Raw genomic sequence first — 5,489 nt, 5'->3', positions numbered from 1 at the left:
AAAAAGAACTTTCACATATAAAGATGAGTTGCACATTTTCCTTTTACAAGCAGTCAAAACTTGCTTACCTTTCCTATGATGAGAATAATTTGCCATTAGCATACTACCTTGCAGATGGGGTTTTTTAAATAAATAAACATCAATCAAAGTGTTAACAAGTTATTTCATGAATATCAACAAACTGATTCTAAGGTATTTTGGAGATGCAAAAGACCCAAAATAGCCAACACAGTATTGAAGGAGGAGAACAAAGATTTACAATTAAGCTACAGTAATAAAGGCAATGTGGTTTTGGCAAAAGAGTAAACAAATAGATCAATGGACAGGATAGAGAGCCCGGAAACAGACCCCCATAAATACAGTCACTGCTCTTTGACTTTGAAAGGAGCAATGGTGCTGGAACAACTAGACATCTACATGCAAAAAAAAATCATCTAGACACAGACCTTACATCTTTCACAAAAATTAACTCAAAATGATCATAAACTTAAATGTCAAATGCAAAACTATAAACTCTAGAAGATGACATAAGAGAAAACCTAGATGACCTTGGGTATGGTGATGCCGTTTTATTTATTTATTTTTTTTTAAATTTTTTTTAAAGATTTTATTTATTTATTTGAGAGAGAGAATGAGAGATAGAAAGCACGAGAAGGAAGAGGGTCAGAGGGAGAAGCAGACTCCCTGCTGAGCAGGGAGCCCGATGCGGGACTCGATCCCGGGACTCCAGGATCATGACCTGAGCCGAAGGCAGTCGCTTAACCAACTGAGCCACCCAGGAGCCCATGGTGATGCCTTTTTAGATAACACACCAAAGACACGACCCATGAAAGAAATAAATGATAAGCTGAACGTTATTAAAATTTAAACCCTCTGTTCCGCAAAAGACAGGATCAAGAGAATTAGAAGACAAACCACAGACTGGGACAATATGTTTGCAAAAGACATCATCTGATGAAGTACTGTTATTCAAAATATACAAAGAACTCTTAAAACTCAATAAGAAAACAAATAACTCAATTGAAAAATGGACAAAAGTCTGAAACGCCCCTCACCATAAACAGAATATAAGCATATGAAGAGATTCTCCCCATCATATTTCAACAGAGTAATGTAAATTAGAACAATGAGATATCACTATACCCCGATTTGAATGGCCCAAATCTGCAACACTGACTACACCAAATGTGGAGAGAATGTGGAGTAACAAGGATTCTTGTTGATTGCTGGTGAGAAATGCAAACTGATACAGCCACTTTGGAAAACAGTTTGGTAGTGTCTTACAAAATTAAACAAAACGAACTCTCACCGTATGATCCAGGAATCACCCTCCTTGGTATGTAAACCAAAGGAGTTGAAAGCTTATGTCCACACAAAAATCTTCCCAGGGACATTTATATCAGCTTTGTTCACAATTGCCAAAACTTGGAAGCAGCCAAGAGGTCCCTCAGTAGGTGAATGGACAGACAAACTGTGGTACATCCAGACCATCAAATATTATTCAGCACTAAAAAGAAATGAGCTATCAGGTCATGAAAAGACATGGAGGAAACAAACGCATATGAGTAAGTTGAAAGCCTATCTGAAAAGGGTACATACTGTATGACTTCAACTATATGACATTCTGGAAAATGCAAAAAAACTATGGAAACAGTAAAAAGATCAGCTGTTCTCAGGGGTGGGGGATGGGGAAATGAATAGGCAGAGCACAGATTTCTAGGGCAGTGAAAAGACGCTGCATGATGGTATAATGATGGATGTATGTTAATACGTATTTGTCCAAACCCACAGATTATACAACATCAAGAGTGAGCTTTAAGATAACTATGGACTTTGGGTGAGGTGATTATAATGTCAGTGCAGATTCATCTTTGATAAATATCATTTTTGATATCATTTTGTTATTTTGGTATCATTCTGGTGAGTGATATTGCTAATGGAGGAAATGTGTGGGAGCGGTAGGCATATGGGAAATCTCTGTACCTTCCTCTCAATTTTGCTGTAAACCTAAAACTGCTCTAAAAAATTGGGTCTTTAATAAATAGACAATCTGTCTTTTCAGAATAAAGGTGAGAGTTTAGCAATTAGTGAAAAAGCAACTGTTTTTCAAAAGAAACATGTATGGATGACAGAGCATACTCGAAATGGCAGTATTTCCATTATTGTGTGATTTCATTACCAAAAGCAATGCAAAAGCATCGTTCTCATGTCTCCACATTTAAAAGCATGAAAATTAAATTGTTTAACTTGTTCTAAAATTTTGTAAATAAAAGGTTTCAGTGGGGCTTTTTTTTGTTAAAAAATACTGAAATATAACACCTTTAGTTAGCTCACAAGAACTGATTGAAATTATGGAAGATAAAAATGTATTACCCAAATTTCAGAAAAAAAGATGTGAACTGAGGGATGGGACTGAAAAATAAAAATTATATTATAGTTATAGCCATTGATGCACTTCTATTTGTTTTTGAAGTATCCTATGTTTAATCACTGCAGCAATCAAAAGCAAATCTCAAAATAAACTGAGCTCTGAGTCACTGTATCAAAAAAATGTTAAGCCAAGTTTTTAAAAAATGAAACACATTTAAAAAAATAATGAAACACATTTCAGAATACTGCAAAAATAGGTTATTTTTATTTGTTCTATTAGTAAATGATATTTTGCATGATTTAAATCCCTATTGTATCGCATCCTTTTTAAATTCGTTTTGTGTTTTATGACGTGTGAAATATTTACATTGTATACTTATTTTTACATATTTATGTTGAATATACATCCTCCAAACATTCTTTTTTTTATTTATTTACTTAAGCAAGAGAGAGGAGGAAGAGAAGGAGAGGGACAAGCAGACTCTACGCTGAGCACAGAGGCGATGCGGGGCTCCATACCACAACCTTGAGATCATGACCTGAGCTGAAATCGAGGGTCGGACACTCAACTGACTGAGGCACCCAGGTGCCCCTCCAAACATTTCTTATAGATATGGCACATAGACAATGGGAAGACCGGATGAAAATCTACTGAAGTGCTTTAGAGTTGGGAAATAACATGATCACATTTGTGTTTTGAATGCATACACTAGAAATGGTGTAGATAGCCTTGCAAATTTGGAGACAAATGAATTAGGAAACTATCTGACAATCAAGTAGAGATAATTAGTCCTAAATTAAAATAGTAGCTACTGAGAGAGATGAACAGTGGCTAAAGTGACTAGAACTTGGAAGACCAATTGCAGGTGAGGGTCAGAGAAAGAGCTAAATAAGGATGAGTTGACTCCCTAGTTTGGGGCATAAGTGACTTCATTGGTAGTAGTGTTCTCACCAAGACAGGCCCTCCCAGACAAAAAATACCAAGAGAACATCAGGGTTAGGAGAAAAACCTAATATACCTGCTAAATCTAAGATGCTATAGGAGATCAATACTGATGGCAGAAGGCTGGGCTTACAGAGTTGAAAGTTGTCAGCTTGTATGATTACACTTCGTTACTTTATTAATGAAGCTTAAAAATAGATTGTTTTTCTTTATTTTGAGCAGAGGAAAAGTCAGTTATATCATCCTGCTAATTCATACTGAGTTTAAAATTAACTTTTAAATCTTTGTCACATGTGATATTGTTAAGGCACTTCTCATTATGCTGTGTATTTGCCATTAAGTATATGGCCCTAAGAACAGGACTTTCCCCTTGTGCTTATCTCATTTTGCCTCGCTCAAGCCAACACACCAAAAGGTTTATGAAGCTCTCCTTGGATGATGATGACTATCAAGCACACCAACCACAGGTTCCAGCTTCCTATCATCACTTGCTAATGTCTATTAATTGAAAATTTCATGGCATGTCTTTTTGCCCCTCCTGGCTCTCAGGCACCTATTACTGAATTGATTGGTTTATGGCACCCTATCATCATCAGTAAGCTGCATGCCAACTATTTTATTTTTACCTTTTTTGTTGTTCTTCCTTATACCACATTTCCAAACTCTTTTCTTTTCCTTCTAGTTTCCCCCATCATATTCGATCTGCACTGAAAAAATAAAATAATTGAGTGCTCTACAACTTAACATTGATGAGAATGGCATCTCTCCATTTATTCAGATTCATTCATTCAATGAATATTTCTTCAGTGCTGCCCTGTTTCAAATTCTCCTCTAAAAGCTATGATCATATTAGACAAAAGTTTGTATCTTTTAATATAAGAATTTTAATATTTTTCAAAAGTATTTTCTACATTTTCTTAGGTCAATTTCTAGATAGATACTTCAAGTTTTGTTGCTATAATGCAAGGCATCATATTTCCCATTTTATTTTTAGTTAGTGCAAGTATAGAAGAACTCTGTTGATATTTTTGTTGTTGTTACTGTTGGTCTTCTATACAGCAACCTCACTGAACTCTTTTTATTAGTTTTAAGAGTCTGTTAGTTGTCTTTTCTGTATTTGTTTATGAATCAATTACTGTAAAATTGCTATATATGCTTCTTTTCATTATGCTAATTCTATCATTACATTTTTTGTTTTACTTGGCCGTATTTTATGTTATTTATTTTTTTTAAAGGTTTTATTTATTTGACAGAGAGAGACAGTGAGAGAGGGAACACAAGCAGGCGGAGTGGGAGAGGGAGAAGGAGGCTCCCCGCTGAGCAGGGAGCCCGATGCGGGGCTCGATCCCAGGACCCTGGGATCATGACCTGAGCCGAAGACAGACACTTAACGACTGAGCCACTCAGGCATCCTACTTGGCTGTATTTTAGTGTCTAGTTAGCTAGTGACATTCACACTAAACAAAATATTTGGCACATGTTTGGAGTAGACTGTAACCCAGAATCAAATTTTAATGGTTTGTTGTGAAGCCAGGAAAACTGCTGCAACACCAGACACATAAAAATATATTCATTCAGCTAATACATGTTAACATTCAAGAAATTTAAATATACATTCAAATATAAAATATTTGAGAGCAGAGTTCAAGGTAACAATTACAGAAAAGCTGCCATATTAATAGGAATCAATAAACTAACCAGTTTGTTTATCTCCCTCCCTTTGCCAGAGAGAATATTGAGAGGAGAAATGACAAAAATGTAGAAGGGGAGAAATGTATACACTACACTTAAAATATGTTCTCCAAGATCATATTTCAGTTTGTAAGTGATGATATTGTACACTTTCCCTTCACAAGTTATATTCACTTACCTCCTATGATGAAATTTATTCAACATCTTCAACTACCACTTCCATACTCATTCAAAAATAATAATAATTACATCAAGAAAATAGCAAGCAATAGTACTTATTTTTGTGTTTTTATCCTGAGATGTGTGAACTATTCATTTAAGGATTGTTTTTTTCTGCTGGTATTAAAAAAAAAAAAAACAACTCATATTAAGAGGAGAAGAGAGCAATAAACATATAGTGATAAGGGTAGAGCTGGTTAAAAGCACTAAAAGCAGAAGTACTTACAGATCACACTGCTTCAGCTCTTTCTAGAGCAACGATTCC

General features: G+C 35.3%; 1 long non-coding RNA gene across 1 annotated transcript; it reads left to right on the top strand.

Annotated features, from left to right (window-relative positions):
- The first annotated feature begins 947 nt into the window (after positions 1-947).
- Positions 948-4,057, top strand: LOC148161552 (uncharacterized). The gene is made up of 2 exons (XR_015767526.1): positions 948-1,565; positions 2,814-4,057. It is a non-coding gene; the product is annotated as an uncharacterized LOC148161552 (long non-coding RNA).
- The last annotated feature ends 1,432 nt before the right edge of the window (positions 4,058-5,489 follow it).

The sequence above is a fragment of the Eumetopias jubatus genome, unplaced genomic scaffold, assembly GCF_037043125.1.
Source record: "Eumetopias jubatus isolate StellerSeaLion01/CBP00866 unplaced genomic scaffold, mEumJub1_p1.0 scaffold_164, whole genome shotgun sequence".
Taxonomy (NCBI): domain Eukaryota; kingdom Metazoa; phylum Chordata; class Mammalia; order Carnivora; family Otariidae; genus Eumetopias; species Eumetopias jubatus.
This window is presented reverse-complemented; position numbering and strand designations above follow the sequence as displayed.